The following is an 18,279-nucleotide window of genomic DNA, read 5'->3' as shown; positions in this document are numbered from 1 at the left end:
TTCCAGAATGGAAGTGGGAAAGGAGAGCTATGGATTTTATCACATAATTAGATAGCTAAGATGTTAAGGAATATGTACAACTTTACGGAATTTAATTCAGGCAAGTAGAACTCCTGAAATTGATCTTAGCGTGAATGGGTATGTTCTGAGTGCCATAGGATGAAAGTGTGTTGTGAAATGGGGGTTTGGAATTCTTAAAATTGCTCATTGTTTCCGTGCAAGCCATTGTGGCAAAATTATTCCCGCTAGGGCGAGGTCGATGTAGCGGGGTGAGGACCATTGTGGCGGGACAGTTGCGATTTAAGTCAGAAATAAACCCCAAAATCATTTTATTCTACACTTTTTGACTTTCTAAGCTAGGAAACAACCCCAGGCGAGTTCTTGGCTGTTTTTCACCATTCTTAAGGCTAAAGGTAAGGTTTTAACTCCCCGAATCCATTCTTCGATTCATAGAATTTAAACTTGTGGGTAATCATCGATGGGGGAGGGTTTTGATCTAGAAATTATAGTGGGAAAAGCCCTAATCTGGGTATGGGGATCAAAGGTTTGATCTAGGGTTGATACTATTGATTAGAATCTGGGTAATTGGCACTTGTTTATTGATCCTCGAATTATTATGATTGTTTGTAGACCAAGAATAAGTGGAAAGAATCTGAAAAGGGAAGAATCAAGTTTCTTAGGGGATTCAAGCTTTGTTCGAGGTAGGTGATGGTTGTGATTTCATGTTGTGTGATTTATGTTTGTTCTTGCTTCATTATGATGCATGTAAGTATGCGAATGTTGCATTATTGATCACACAAATCGTAAATGATGATAGTTGAATGATTGAATGCCATGATTCATGACTTGATTGTATGATTATGAGAATATGCTTGTGATTGTGATTATGATTATGACTTGTTGAATGGATCGGATATTGCGTTCCAACACAGTAACTGGGATCGGTTGCCACGTACCGGCATAAATATTGGAACGGGTGTCACGATCCGGCACGCTAACTTGGAACGGGTACCACATACCGGTACATAAACAGTTTAGGTGTGGGTTCAATGAAAGGACCAATGACTTGACATAACTGTATATCTTGAGAATTGTGAATTGTACGTTATTCGTAAATGATATTGATATTGTATATGTTCGGTGTATGCATGTTATTATTATGTTGTAATGGCTTATGTATGTTGCACTTAGTGGGATAGCCGCATGATCTTACCAGTACACTGTGGTTGTGTATTTATACTGCACTTGCTCTTTCCTTGTTGAGTACAGGGAATCTTCCGGCGGGTATTGACAGACCTCGCTTAGAAGATCACTGATCGTCATCGAATTCAAGGGTGAGCCATTTTTTTCGGGCTGCCATGAGTTCCCTTTCGTTTATGTCCTAATTTTGGACTTAGACTAGTGCATTAGGATTTCTTATGTTTAATTGGGTTCTACCCATATTCTTAGACTTGTTGAACTTTAGATGTTTTGGTACATTGACTTTCAGGTTCTAGGTATTATTTTGCATTTGTTTTTATTAGACTTTTGTTTAAAGTTTATGGGAACTCCCTATTTTTTTTCCTTAGCATTTAAACCTGCTTCCGTAACTTTAAATGACTTAGTTTTGGTTGAGTTTGTTAGTTTGGGTTGTGGTAATGGTTTCCCACCGGAGGGTTAGTGTAAGCGTCACTCACGACGGTCTGGGTCATGACAAATAGCTTTCACTCAAACCCTTCACATGAGTAAATGAAAAGGACTATGATAGAATTCCAAACTCAAACTCATATCTTCAAATCCGCCAAATGTGGATGTAGAGCATCGGTTATAAATTCATCCGAACCTATACCTAATAACTTTGGCGTCGACTTTTCTATAAGAAGCTAGCAAACTAGCCTGAACACCATGGATATAAAGAAAAATAGTATGTGGAGGACCTTAACTCGAACTTGTGAAGGTAGAAAAATTGTTTTTCAAAGATCCTTGGCTCAACAAGAAAAAAAGAAGAAGAAATAAACAATATCGACAAGAAATAATGTATGATAGATGCTTAGTACAATAAAAAAAAAACAGGTAACAGTAAAATGAACTATGGAAACCACATCTTTAATCTTACATAAATTTATTTGTTGGTAACTTATTATATCAGATAATTGTCTTAGAAATTGAACTACGAAAATCAAAAACAATATTAGAGTGCATTCTGATATTGTAGCTCACTAAATCCTGGGTATCAGCTAGACTTTTTCCCTCAAACACAAGTTTTTTGCAAATGAACAAGTATGTGAAGCTTCTGTAGAAGCATGCCCTTCACATCCTTGACCAACTCATGCATGTGCACATCTAGAGTAATACTTCCACCACTCATCTTGATTAGGATCTGTATTGTTCTACTCTTCACCCTTAAGACGGAATGTTCGTTGATATCACACTAATACAATATCTTCAAATCTTCCAATTTTTGTTTCCCAGGAAATAGATCCATAAAATTTATCGAGTAGCCAATTCTGCTTTCTATAATTGTTTTAATGTTGCGAACAGTTAAGGAAGCCATGACTTCTATTTTAACTATTTCCTCTGTTGGCATTACCACAGAAATAAGAAACGTGTCTCCCGCATTGGAAACCATATGAAAGTGTTGATCCAACATCGATTTTGTAAAAAGCTAAGGTTCTGTCATCTTCAAGAAACTTTCCATCATGAATAAGAGAAAATTTATTTGGGTTTACTTCTTCTTTGACCCCAACCCTACATTTGACGTCCTGGATAGTATCGAAATTCCTTGAATAAACCGTAATTGCAACAGTAGCATAGGGTCTCTTCACGAAAAATACCTTAGGGACTGAATTGTAGATATAAACATTAAGGGTGGAGCTTTCAATAATGCCACAATCCATTTGTAATGACTTGAAAAGTTGACTTTGGTCAACCTTCTTGGAAGTCGTGCTCAGATGAAAATTCTGACAGCTAGGTTAGCTTCGGAATTTTGATTTTGGTCTAGAACGACCCTTTGTTCACTTCCCGAGGCTTTAGATGGCAGTTGTGGAATCTGGCTCAAATAATACTGGGTGTGGGACCCACTTTTCATCGAAGCGAGCTCCAAATGGAAATTCCGCCTTCACCGTTGAATCAGATTCCATATAAGGTTTGTATTTTTCCGACTTCGAACGAGTCCGAAACANTTCGAGACAGTCCAGTCTCTGTTGTCCGATTTTAGGACTTGTACTCATTTTGTAGTAGCTCTGTACTAGTGACTTCCAGGTTCTGGGAGGGATCTTTATTTGTATATATGTTTTTGGTTGGCTTCTGTCTGTTTATATTGTTATTTGCCTACTCTTGTTTAATTTCTACCCTCAGACCCATTACTTGTGGTTCCGGGTTACGGGTTGGCTTACCTGCTGGTGGGTTATAGTAGGTGCCATCATGACTTGATAAATCGGGTCGTGACACCATTAGCTTATGTCCATCATCTGTTAGGCGAACACCTTTTGAAAATAGTTGTTGAAGACATTTTGGTATGCCCTCCTTATCATGTAATAAAGATTTCATGTGTCTGATACTATCTGATTCCTTAGTTTTTATAGTGACTTATTTAGTGACCTTCACGTCTATACTCATCTGCAAGAGGATAAACAAAACAAGAACGGTAATTAAATTTTGTTAAGTTAACAATCATAAGCACCAGCAAACGAAAACATTCTAAAGCACAGACGAAAAATGTCGGAGAATGCAAAATCTTAAGGTAAAAATCATATCGTCAACAATTCAATTTTATCTACCCTAAGAAAGTTCAAAATGCTCTGCCACTCAGTTGTGCAATGTTGTCGTACCTAGTCCACAACTCCCATTTGTAAGTCTTAAAGCCTGCCTATGTTAGTAGGGGATTCACTCCTGAAGAGAACAAAAGGCTAGATCAATCAAAAGGGATACTACGAGCCCTATACCCCATACATCTAACCAACTCGCATAATTCACCGGTTCCACCGACTAGACAAAAAGAGTGATTTAGTTAATACATAGGCACACTTGAAGTGGGGTGTGTGTTCATGGGATTTAGATCACACCGTTGTAGCTTTCTCTCAAACAATACATATGAGTAAATCAAATAGACTATGGTAGAATTCCAACTCGAACAATAAAAATTCTAAATCCGCTAGAGGTGGATGTAGAGCATCAGTTATCAGTTATGGTTGAATCCTAAACTCTTGGTTATGAAAGCTAATCCCACCATTTTAGCATAAAATTTATCTCGGAATTTACTAAAACTTGTAATCAAACGCGAAATAACATTTTATCTCAAATTGTTAGAAGGAGCAAACCTCTTTTTCTTTATCATCTTCAACTGCAGTTCTCTTGTGCTTCATGCTCGACTCCATCTTTTGCAAAGCTTGAAATCTTCTACAAAATACCACAAAAGCAATAGAGAAATTAAGAACCAAGTATTACTTTAACTTTCTAGTACAATGACTTATAAATGTGAATGTACTTGGATCAAATCAACCAACTTCTATTATAGGAAAAAAAATATTAAACATCAAAGTAAAATGTGAATTAGAAGATTAAGTAACCTCATAATGTCAACAAATTCTTTTTCCCGCTGATTTTGCCTAATCATGTCAGCATGTTTCATCTTGTCTTGAGACTTCCGCAATTTCAGAAAATTTGAAAAAATTATGGGATTATGGTGCAGTAAATAGGCACCAATTTTCACTGGAAGTGGAGCCTATTTTTATGGGCATTTTCTATTTCTTTGTGCCAGATAGTGGAGCCTATGTTTTCGGAGCATTTTCTATTTTGTGGCAGATAAACAAAAGAATTTAGTAGTCTTTTTTCTATTCCTCATTTTGAATTCTGGAGAACTTGGAATTGTACTCTACCTTCAACATAGTGGATTTGCTCGTCATTACCCGTGGTTTTTTCTCGACTTGGGTTTACACATTACATTGTGTGTCATTAATTGTGTTTCCAGATTCCTTTCTCGATTATTCATATTTGTCTTATTTTTTATACATTTTATTTCCTAACAAGTGGTATCAAAGCAAGGTTCAAGCATGTCTATTGTAACCAAGTTTGATATTGGGAAATTTGATGGAAAAATTAGCTTTAGTATCTAGAATATCCAAAATAAGGTTGTTCTCACACACAATGGTTTGAAGAAGGCTTCAGTAGGAAAGTCAAAGAAGCCCAATTTTATGAACGACGAACAATTGGAGGAGTTAGATGAAAAGGAACTTTCTTCAATTCAACTTAGTCTTTCCAAAGAGGTTATGCGGGAGGTTATTCGTGAGACACTGCTGCAAGTCTTTGGTTGAAACTTGAGTCTCTCTATATGACCAAAATTCTTGCCAATAAACTCTGCCTCAAAGAGCGTTTATACACGCTTCGTATGTCTGAAGGTTCATCCATTCAATCTCATCTTGATGCATACAATTCAATTATAATATATCTGGAAAATTTAGAAGTTAAAATTGAGAATGAGGACAAGGTTGCGTTGTTAATTGTCTCTCTCCCATCTACCTATAAGCACTTCAAGGAGATTATGTTATATGGAAATAATGAAACTTTATCCTATGAAGATGTTAGATCAAATTTGTTGTCCAAAGAAAAATTTGATCTTGATGTTCATTCTGAAGATAAAGGTGAGTTGTTCGTTAGAGGTAGATCACAAGACAAAGGGAGTACATCTAAAAAGAAGTTTATATCTACATCCAAAGGGCATAATTTTAGCAAGACATGTCGCTACTGCAAGAAACCAGGACATGATGTTTCTAACTGCTATAAACTAAAAAATAAAATGGAGAGGGAATAAAATAACAAAAAGATCCAGAAAGTTGTTGAAGCCGGAGTTGTGGAAAGTGATTTCGAAGGTGATGTTTTGTTGGTTGTCTCTGTTGATAAAAGAAACTCGTCCTAATGAATTTTTTGATATTGGATGTACATATCATATGTGTCCTCATAAGGACTGGTTTTTAATATATGATAAAGCTGAATGTGGCGTTGTTCTAATGGGAAATGATGCCCAATGTAAAGTTGTTGGAATTGGTACTGTACAAATTAAAACTCATGATGGTGTTATCAAGACATTGACCAACGTTCGTCATATTCCTTACCTAAAACGCAACTTGATTTCTCGAGGAACTCTTGAATCTTTCGGATGTAAATATTTAGTTGAAGGTGGAGTTCTCCAGGTTTCAAAAGGTGCTCTGGTCTTAATGAAAGGAATAAGACGTGGGACTCTCTATTACTTGCAGGGCTCAATTATGACAGTGTCTGTAGCCGTTTCCACTTCATTGTCTGATGACGATCTCACTCATTTATGGCATATACGTCTGGGTCATATGAGTGATACAGGTATGACTCTTCTTAACAAAAGAGGTCTTCTCGTTAATCAAGGTATAGGAAAAATGGGTTTCTGTGAACATTGCATATTCGGAAAACAAAAGAGAGTGAGTTTTTCAGCAGCTACACATTGTACACTTGGTATTCTTGATTATATTCATTCAGATTTATGGGGGCCTTCAAAGGTTCCATCTCTTAGAGGAAAACGCTACATCATGACCATTACTGATGATTTTTCTCGCAAAGGTTGGGTTTATTTCTTGAGACATAAGAATGAAGCTTTTCTTAAGTTCAAGAACTTCAAGGCTCTTGTTGAGAACCAAACTGGAAGGAAGATAAAAAAAACTCCGCACTGATAATGGTTTGGAGTTTTGCGAGTCAAATTTCAATGAGTTCTACACAAGTCATAGTATTGCTAGACACATGACACGAACCAAACCATCGTGATTGGCGCCCACACTAACCCTTCGATGGGAGAACCACTGCTACAATCCAAACCAAGCAACTCAACCAAAATACTAAAGCATTTAAGTTACAGAAGCAAGTTAAATAGCTAAAGACTGAAGTTCACATAAACTTCCAAAAGATCTAACAACTAAACAATGCAGAAAAACACCTAGAACTTGAAAGTCAATGTACCAAAACATCTAAAGTTCAACAAGTCTAAACAAGAAAGGATACAACCCTAAACTAATGAACTAATAACTAACTAGAAAGTCTAAGTCCGAAATGTGGACATAGACAGAAAGAGAACTCATGGCATCCCGGAAGAACTGCCTCACCCTGAATTTGAACGATCACTGATCTTCTAAACGAGGTTTGTCAATAGCTGCCTTAAAATGCCCTGAACTCAACAAAGAAAGAACAAGTGCAGTATCAGTACACAATCACAATGTACTGGTAGGATCACGCGACTATCCCACTAAGTGCAACATACATAAGTTAATACAACAATATAATCGCATGCATATATCGAACATATACAATATTATCAACATTTACGAACAACAAACAACTTCACATTTCTCAAGATACACAAATATGACAAGTCATTGGTCCTCTCATGGAACCCAAACCCAAACAGTTGGTGTACCGAAACGTGGTACCCGATCCAATGATTATGTCGGAACGTGGCAACTGATCCCATAATCATGTCGGAACGTGGCAACCGATCCAAGTTAGTGTATCGAAACGCAACACCCGATCCATTCAACAAGCCACAATCACAATCACTAAGTACATTCTCATAATCATACAATCAAATCATGATACATGGCATTCATCATTCATATTTCCTCTTTTACAATTAATGTGATCAATAATGCAATATTCACATACAAACATGTATAATAATGAAGCAAGAACAAACATACATCACACAATCATAGAATCACAACAATCACCTACATCGAAACAAGCTTGAAACCCTAAGAAACTTGATCCTTCATTTTTTGAAATCGTTCCGCTTGTTCTTGGTCTACAAACAATCAATATAATACGAAAATCTATAAACAATCACTAATTATTCGGATTACTAACAATTCTAACAACCCTAGATCATATCCATGATCCCAAGTATCCAAATTAGGGCTTTTTTCACCACAAATTCCAAATCAAAACCTTTCTCCATCGATAATTACCCATTAGATTACGTTCTACGGATCGAAAAATGGATTCGGAGAGTGAAATCTTATCTTTAGCCTCAAGAATGGTGGAAAACTGTCAAGAAAAACCATGGATTCGTTCCTTAGCTCCCAAATTTGAAATTCGCAGAATAAAATATTTTTGAGATTTATTTACGACTTTAAGTCGCGTTTGTCCCGCCACAGCGGCCCTCACCCCGCTACAGCGGCCCCGCCCTGGCGACCGAAATTACCGCCAAAGCGGCTAGCACAAAACAGTGAGCTAATAAAAGAATTCCAAAACCCCCATTTCACAACACGCCTTCAACCAACGACACTCAGAAACTATCCGTTCACGCTAAGATCAATTTCGGGAGTTCCACTCGCCAGAATTCAATTCTGTAAAGTCGTATGGATTCCTTAACGACTTATCTAACCACTCATGTAATCAAAATCCTAATTAGATCACTCAATTGCTACCAAATTTCTCTACACTTTAATGACTTCAATTTCATCCAAATATGGATTATGTTGGGAAATCTCAAGATACTACGAAAAAGTTTTTCGGCCCAAATTTTTTCCCTGTTGGCTTTTCTATAATGATGGAACTCGGTCGTTACAATAGATACCAATTTACCCATCACTCGTCTCCGAGTGAAAAACTTAGGAAAATAGGCTAAAGAAGGAATGAAGTAGTACCTCAATTGACGAACAATTGGGGATACTTCTCTCGCATGTCCCTCTCAGTTTTCCAAGTAGCTTGCTCAACTGGACGATGCTTCCATTGAACTTTCATGGACTTAATCTCTTTGGTCCTCAGCTTATGCACATCACGATCAAGAATTGCAATCGGTTTCTCCTCATATTGGAGGTCTTTGTCTAACACATTTGAGTCCCACTTAATGATATAGTCCCCGTCACCATGATACCTCTTCAATATGGACACATGAAATACCGAATGAACTCCCGATAAATTAGGAGGAAAAGCCAATTTATACACCATCGACCCTGCGCATTCAAAAATCTCAAAGGGATCAATGTATCGCAGACTTAGCTTACCTTTCTTGCCAAATCTCATCACCCATTTAATGAGTGATACCTTAAGAAGAACAATCTCACCAGTCTGAAAAGCCATATCTCTTACCTTATCTTAAGCATCTTTCACTAAATCAACCCCCAAAGGTTTCACATATTTTGCCTCGAACCATCCTATGGGTGATCTACATCCCCTCCCATAAAGTGCCTCAAATGGTTTCATATCAATGTTGGAATGATAACTATTATTATAAGAGAATTCACACAAAGGTAAGAACTTATCCCAATGCCCTCTAAAATCAATCACACATGCCCTCAACATGTCTTCTAACACTTGAATAGTCCTCTCCGACTGCCCGTCCATCTGTGGATGAAAAGTTGTACTAAAACTGAATTGTGTACCCAATTCATCATGTAACTTCCTCTAAAACTTGGATGTGAATTGGGTACCACGGTCTGAGATGATAGAAAGGGACACCCCATGCAACCTTACTATCTCTTTCACATATACCTTAGCCAATTGTTTGACATTATAATCTATTCTTACCGGAATAAAATGGGCTAACTTAGTCAATCTATCAACCACTACCCAAATAGAATCAAACTTCCCCAAAGTCTTGGCAAGACCAACCACAAAATCCATGGCTATCTGCTCCCACTTCCATTCTGGAATTGGAATTCTTTGAAGCAAACCTGCAGGCCTTTGGTGTTTATACTTCACTTGTTGACAATTTTGACACTTAGCCACAAACTTCGATATATCCTTCTTCATGCCCGGCCACCAATAAATTTGCTTCAAATCTTGGTACATCTTGGTCACACCCGGATGAATAGAATATCGCTAACCATGAGATTCTGCCAATAATTTTTTAATCAAGTCATCTACACTAGGAACACAAATTCTTCCTTTAAAAGTGAGCACACCTTTCGCATCAAGAGTGGTCTCTTGTGCTTTACCAATCACAATCTTCTTCTTAAGTTCATTCAAATTTTCATCCTTAAATGGTTTAGCCTTGATCTCCTCAATGAATGTGGCCCTCACTTCAATGCTAGCTAACGCCCCACCTCTTTCAGAGATGCCCAACTGCATGAATTTATACTCCAAGGTCTGGATTTCCTTAGCTAAGGGTCGCTTGGATACACTCAAGCAAGCTAAACTATCCACACTCACCGCTTATCGACTCAAAGCGTCTGCCACCACGTTAGCCTTGCTCGGATGGTATTGAATGGTCGAATCATAATACTTGAGTAACTCCATCCACCTTCTCTATTTCAAATTCAGATCCTTTTAAGTAAACACATGCTGCAAACTACGATGATCAGTAAACACCTCACACTTAACACCATAGAGGTAATTACGCCAGATCTTAAGAGCAAACACTATTGATGCCAACTCCAAATCATGTGTTGGATAATTCCTCTCATGTACCTTTAATTGACGCAAAGCATAAGCTATAACATTCTTATTCTGCATCAACACAGAACCCAAGCCAGAATGTGAAGCATCACAATAAACAATAAAATCTTTACCTTCAACCGGTAATGTCAGGATGGGTTCGGTGGTCAAAAGAGTCTTGAGCTTTTGGAAGCTCTCCTCACATTTTTAGGTCCATTTTAACGGTATCTCTTTTTTGGTCAAATTATCTCTTTTTTGGTCAAATTTGTTAAGTGGATATAGAAGCAAAGTTCTTCATAAATCGACGATAATAGCTAGTGAGCCCCACAAAACTCCTAACTTCCGTCACAGAGCTAGGCCGGTCCCAATTCTTAACTGCCTCAATCTTTTGAGGATCTACCATTACCCCATCTTTTGAAACTACATGCCCCAAAAATGCAATCGAAGGCAACCAAAATTCACACTTAGAGAATTACGCATACAACCTTTGTTTCCAAGAACACCCAGAACAATACGAAGATGGTCGGCATGCTCTTCTTCGTTGTTCGAGTAGACCAAAATATCATCAATAAAGACTATGACGAAAGAATCAAGAAATGGCTTGAACGCCCCATTCATTAAACTCATAAAAGTTGCAGGCGCATTAGTCAAAACAAAGGACATAACTAGAAACTCGTAGTGCCCATAGCGGGTCCTAAACGCCAGACCTTAGATCAATCTTGGAGAAAACTGATGCACCTTGCAATTGTCAAAAAGATTATCTATTCGAGGAAAAGGGTACTTGTTTCGAATAGTGACCCTATTCAATTGTCGGTAATCTATACACATCCTCATACTACCATCCTTATTCGTAACAAACAAAACTGGAGCACCCCATGGGGAAGCACTAGGACGAATAAATCCCTTATCAAGAAGCTCTTGGATTTGACCCTTACGCTCTCTTAATTCCGCCGGAGCCATGCGATATGGAGGGATAGAAATGGGATGAGTACTAGGTTCTAAATCAATGCAGAAGTCTATATCCTTATCCGGAGGCATACCAAGCAAATCATTAGGAAACACTTCTCTAATTTCTGACACCACACGAATAGACTCAATAGATGGAGACTCAACCTCAGCATCCCGAATATGAGCCAAATAAGCCAAACAACCCTGCCCTACCAATGTTCTAGCCCGTATGGAGGATATGATCTTAGCTTTCTTAGGCTTGTACACCCCTTCCCACTCTAATTTTTCCCTTCCCGGAATTTCTAAAGTTACAGACTTAGTATTACAATTAAGCACAGCATAATAGAGGGACAACCAAGTCATGCCTAAGATATGTCAAAGTCAGTCATATCCAATATCACCAAATCAGCCCAAGTCTAAAAACCCATAAACAAAATAGGACAAGCACGATACACATGGGTGACTATGACAAACTTTCCAACTAGGGTAGAAACATGGATAGGGGTATCAAGTATATCACAAATCATAGCAAATTATGAGGCAAATCATACGGATACATATGAATAAGTAGAACCTGGATCAAATATTGCATTAGCCATCCGATCACAGACAAGAATAGTACATGTGATCACTGCGTCAGACGCCTCTGCCTCATTTTTGCCAGGAAAGGCGTAACACTGAGCCCTATCATCATGATGAGCGACTTCCCCCCTGGTTGCACGTTACCTCTGCCTGTGTTACCATTTACTCTACCATTACGTCCTCGTTAACTACCTCCTCGCCCACCTTGTGGATGTCCTCTACCATTATTACCATTTCTCGCTGATACCACTGCTCTAGTCTGCTGCTACGCGGAATCTACCACTCGTGGGTGGGGACAAAATCTCCTTATATGCCCATGTTCTCCAGAATTATAGCAAGTAAGATCAAAAGATGCTTTGTCGCCCATCGAAGGTGCGACTCCCTGGCTATCCTGAATCAAAGTATGAGGTAGAGTTCCTGAGTCGTTACCTGTAGAAGCAGGCATAGCGGGCTGAATTGGCTTGGTTGCCAGCGTTGCCCTTTTGGACCCCTGGAGTACGAACTTTGAAAGTTACCCAAGTTCTTGGCCCTTTTAGCCAATGCCTTAGCCTGACCGTCTCGTCTCACCCCCTCCACTTTCTTCACAAAGTCTATTACCTCATTAAAGCTCCTCCCTGCATAGGTTATATGAACAGATACTACCTACAACTCAGAGTTTAGTCCCCTAATAAATAAACGGATCATCTCCTCCTCAGTAATCACCAATTGAGTAGCATATCTAGACAAAGCATGGACTTGGTAGCCATAGTCATACCAAATTGCTCCAAAGCCATGAATTCATCCTTTTTGCGATCCCTCAAAGTCCTAGGCACATACTTCTCTAGAAACAGAGCATGAAATTGGGTCCAAGTAAGTTGAGGTAAAGCTGAAGATGTACATTCCATATAAGCTCTCCACCACTGCTTAGCCTCACCTTGAAGTTGAAAAGTCACAAACTCAACCCCATGCTGATGGACAATTCTCAACTTATGAAGCCTCTCATAGCAGTCCAAAATAAACTCATAAGCATCCTCACTCTCATAACCAAGAAATACAAGAGGCTTAAGTTTCAAAAACTTAGACAACATTTCATGCTCATTACCAGTCATAACAGAACCCAAGAAAGGACGAAAGAACGCATCATTACCTCCAGTCCCACCCACCTTGGGCGTAGTGATAGAAATAGGAGGATTGGCTGGAGCTTGAGTCGCCTGAATAGAAGCAAGCACTCCAAGACCAACCAACCCTTTAAAAAATGACATGATCTGTCGAGCTAACACTGGGTCTATGGGAGGTACATCGATAGTCTCAGCTTGCACCTCTTCTTCTTGTCCCGCCTCCTCAACGTTTTCAACCTCGATATCCTCTTCAATATCTTCATGATGTACGAGAGGGGCCTCATTTTGGGGAAACTTTTTGACCGGTACCCTATCTCTAGCATGTGCCACTCTTTCACGGCTTCTACCCCTAGCTCTTCCACTACCTCTGCCTCGACCGCAACCTCTCACTGCAAATTCCTCAGCTGGAGCATTGACGGGAGCTACGGGCCTGACGCCGTTGAATCTAGTATTAACTATCTGCGGACAGAAGAGTGAAGGGGGTTAGATACAAATTTGAATCGTCAGATACCAATTAGAATCAAGTCATAGCACGAAAGGAGACAAGAGAAAAAAGAGAGATTTCCTAAAGTCCTATAGTCTATCGAAGAAAACTAAAGGCGTCCATGTACCGTTCCACAAGACTCTACTAGATTTGTTTTGGTACATCGAGATCAACGAACCGAGGCTCTGATACCAACTTTGTCACGACCCAGACCATCGTGATTGGCACCCACACTAACCCTCTGATGGGAGAACCACTACTACAACCCAAACCAAGCAACTCAACCAAAATACTAAAGCATTTAAGTTACGAAAGCAGGTTAAATAGCTAAAGACTGAAGTTCTCATAAACTTCCAAAAGATCTAACAACTAAACAATGCGTAAAAACACCTAGAACCTGAAAGTCAATTTACCAAAACATGTAAAGGTCAACAAGTCTAAACAAGAAGGGATACAACCCCAAACTAATGAACTAATAACTAACTAGAAAGTCTAAGTCAGAAATGTGGACATAGATAGAAAGAGAACTCATGGCAGCCCGGAAGAACTGGCTCACCGTTGAATTCGAACGATCAATGATCCTCTAAACGAGGTCTGTCAATAGCCGCCTGAAGATGTCTTGTACTAAAAAAAGAAAGCGCAAGTGCAGTATCAAGACACAACCACAGTGTACTGGTAGGATAACGCGGTTATCCCACTAAGTTCAACATACATTAGTTAATACAACAATATAATCACATGTGTATATGGAACATATACAATATTATCAACATTTACGAACAACAAACAACTTCACATTTCTCAAGATACACAAATATGACAAGTCATTGGTCCTCTCATTGAGCCTAAACCCAAACAGTTAGCATACCAAAACGTGGTACCCGATCCAATGATTATGCCAAAATATGTCAATCGATCCCATAATTACGCCGGAACGTGGCAACCGATCCAAGTAGTGTGTTGGAAAGCAACACCTGATCCATTCAACAAGCAACAATCACAATCACAAAGTACATTTTCATAATCATACAATCAAGTCATGATTCATGGCATTCATCATTCATATTTCCTCGTTTACAATTAATGTGATCAATAATGCAACATTCGCATACAAACATGTATCATAATGAAGCAAGAACAAACATACATCACACAATCATAGAATCACAACCATCACCTACCTCGAAGCAAGCTTGAAACCCTAAGAAACTTGATCCTTCCCTTTCTAGAATCGTTCTGCTTGTTCTTAGTCTACAAACAATCAATATAATATGGGAATCAATAAACAATCACTAATTACTCAGATTACTAACAATTCTAACAACCTTAGATCATACCCATGATCCCAAGTATCCAAATTAGGGTTTTTTCCACCACAAATTCCAGATCAAAGCCTTCCCCCATCGATAATTACCCATTTGATTACGTTCTACGAATCAAAAAATGGATTCGGGGAGTTAAAATCTTACCTTTAACCTCAAGAATAGTGGAAAATTGTCAAGAAAAACCCTTGGTTTGTTCCTTAGCTCTCAAATTCAAAATTTGCTGAATAAAATGTGTTTGGGATATATTTACGACTTTAAGTCGCGTTTGGCCCGCCACAAAGGCCTCACCCCGCTACAGTAGCCCCGCCCTGGCGATCGAAATTACCGCCAAAGCATCTTGCACTAAAGAGGGAGCTAATAAAAGAATTCCAAAACCCCCATTTCACAACACGCCTTTAACCAACGACACTCAGAAACTACCCGTTCACGCTAAGATCAATTTTGGGAGTTCTACTCGCCCGAATTCAATTCTGTAAAGTCGTACGGATTCCTTAACGACTTATCTAACCACTCATGTAAGAAAAATCATAATTAGATCATCCAATTGCTACCAGATTTCTCTAGACTTTAATGACTCCGATTTCATCCAAATCTGGACTAGGTTGGAAAAACTCAAGATACTACGAAAAAGTTTTTCGGCCCAAATTTTTTCCCCGTTGGCTTTTATATAATGACGAAACTCGGTCGTTACAACACAAGAATCTTGTTGGAAAGCCCCAACAAAATGGAGTTGCAGAACATATTAATAGGACTCTTCTTAAGAGAGCTCGTTGTAGTCTCTCAAATGTGGGATTGTGGCATCGTCGTGATTTTTGGGCTGAGGCTATTTTTACAGCTTGTTATCTTGTCAACTGATCTCCACACTCATCCATTAATTTCAAAATTCCAGAAGAAGTTTGGTCAGGTAATCTTATGAATTTCTCAAATTTAAAAGTATTTGGATGCTCTGCTTTTTCCCATGTTAATGATAGGAAATTAGCTCCCAGGGCTGTTAAATGCTTATTTCTTGGCTATGCTTCTAAGTCTAAAGGGTATCGTTTATGGTGCCCAGATTTGAGAAAAATCATTTTGAGTAGAGACATTACTTTTAATGAAAATGCATTGTTATGTTCTAAAAAAAGACATTATGTATTATCTTCTGGTATACATGATCAACAAGGTACCAGTGAGAAGGTGGAGTTAGAAATGAGAATTGAATCTCATAAGATTGACCCTATCTCTTCTACAGTTCCACAGTCAAACAGTGATGCTCGTGTTGATGAACAAGTTTCCATTACTACCTGTCCCGTTAAGCCAAAATCTATTGATGATTCTTCTATTGCTCATTATAGACCAAGGAGAGTTATCAGAAAACCCAAAATATATGGTGATAATGATGGTCTGATTGCCTATGTACTAACAGTTGCACAAGAGATTTCTGAAGGAGTTGAACCTTTTTCATATTCAAAGGCAATCACTAGTTCTAATTCATCTCAGTGGCTGATAGCAATGCAAGAAGAAATTGAAAAACTGCATAAGAATAAGACATTGGATTTATGTGAGCTTCCTAAAGGTCGTCGTACACTAGGCTGCAAATGGATCTACAAACGAAAAGATAGAATTCTTGGGGTTGAAGATTCAAAATGGAAAGCTCGTTTAGTTGTCAAAGGCTTTGCTCAAAAGGAAGGTATTGATTTTAATGAAATTTTCTCTCCAATAATTCTTCATTCTTCCATCAAGAGTACTTCTTCCCTTTGTTGCACTATTTGATTTGGAATTGGAGCAATTAGATGTTAAAACTGCTTTTCTACATGGAGAATTGGAGGAAGAAATTTATATGAAGCAACCCGAGGGTTTTGTTGTTCATGGCAATGAACAATGTGTTTGTCATTTGAAAAGGTTCTTGTATGGACTTAAAAAAGCACCTAGGCAATGGTACAAGCGATTTGATGCTTTTATGGTTAGTCAAGGCTACACCAGAAGTCAATATGATAATTGTGAACACCTAATTTTTGATCAAAACATAAAAATTTTACACCCAATTTTAATACTTAAATATTATTATTTTAGTAGGGTTATATTTAAAATAAACTGAAAGTTACAACAAATTATAAGCTCACTTTATGTTTAAAGTTTAATAAAGAAAGCTTTTGAATTTAACGTATTTTGTTTTAATCTTTCAAATTTTATCTAGTCTAAAAAATAATAATAGTCGTATATATCATGGAAAAGTATAAAAAAAATAATAATAAAAGATAAAAAGAAGAGTCCTAAAAATTTCAAATTACCTTACCTTTATCCTAATTACCCCCAACTTCCTTAACTTATTTGCTAAAAATCCTCCTCCCATTTAGTTTATTTTTTTTTATTTTTTTTATTTCCTTTTCTCTTCTATTTTTTTTTCTTTTCTCCTCTTGCACGATCTTTTCTTCTTTTTATTTTTTTACACGTTTCTTTTTCTTTTCTTTTCTTTTCTTTCTTTTCTGTTCGTTCTTTCTTTATTTTATTTTTATTTTTTATTATTTGTTTGTTAATATTATATTATTCTTTTTCTTCCTTTATCTCAATCCTAAAATTCTCAACTAAATTTTAAATTAAATCATATTCCCACTCCATCACGTTCCTTTTAATTAGCACCAGACTCACACCCCAAACTATTATAAAAACATACGCTCAGTAAAGAAAAAGGGATACGCATACACACAGAAACACAGAGAGAAAAAAAAAGATAACAAAAAGTGAGTTTTATTTTGAAAATTAAGTCAGCGTTCAAGGTTTCACTCAAGGTTTCGGATTCGTGGCTCTTTAAAGTTAATATTAGCTATTAACTTTGGAAATCAGTAGATCGTAGCAGTTGTTTTTTTGTGGTATTAATTTTCGCAGCGAGGCAACTCTAAATTCTCGCATAATGTAGTTGGAATGCTCGTATGAAATTTGATTTCAATAATATGAAGTTTTCTGAGTCGCATGTTATTATTATCTACCATTGTTTGTGATGAATTTATGAATGCTTAGAAAAACATAACTGTTTACGTTTCTTGCTTTAGAATAATATAAAAATAAAAATAAAAGATGTATCATACATTTTTTTTAATTATTGTTTTATGCTCTTTAGATGTAATTAATATTGAAATTGGTTTCGTGATATTTAATTTTTGAATAGCTAATGTTTCTTGGACCTTAGTTTTCACTTAAGAATTTTTTTGTTGAAATTATTTGTAGACTTGTTAGATTAGGATATAAATTAGTGCTTTAGAAAACCTATGAGGAATGTGTTTTAGTCTTCTTTTTTTAATATATTATTTTTGATAAAAAATAATTTGTCTTTATAATAAGTGTTAAGATGATTATCGTTTTAATTCGAATTATAATTAAGAGGATATATGAATATTATTTAGAGATTTATGGTAAAAAATAAAGAATAATTAGGAAAAACAATTTAAATAAATAAATAAATAAATAAAAGGAGAGAAACCATAAAAAAAATAAAAAC

General features: G+C 37.3%; 1 pseudogene; it reads right to left on the bottom strand.

Annotated features, from left to right (window-relative positions):
- Nucleotides 1–2,124: 2,124 nt before the first annotated feature.
- On the bottom strand, nucleotides 2,125–4,355 carry LOC125850935 (polyubiquitin-like; annotated as a pseudogene).
- Nucleotides 4,356–18,279: the final 13,924 nt, after the last annotated feature.

Source organism: Solanum stenotomum, unplaced genomic scaffold (assembly GCF_019186545.1).
Source record: "Solanum stenotomum isolate F172 unplaced genomic scaffold, ASM1918654v1 scaffold21181, whole genome shotgun sequence".
Taxonomy (NCBI): Eukaryota; Viridiplantae; Streptophyta; class Magnoliopsida; order Solanales; family Solanaceae; genus Solanum; species Solanum stenotomum.
This window is presented reverse-complemented; position numbering and strand designations above follow the sequence as displayed.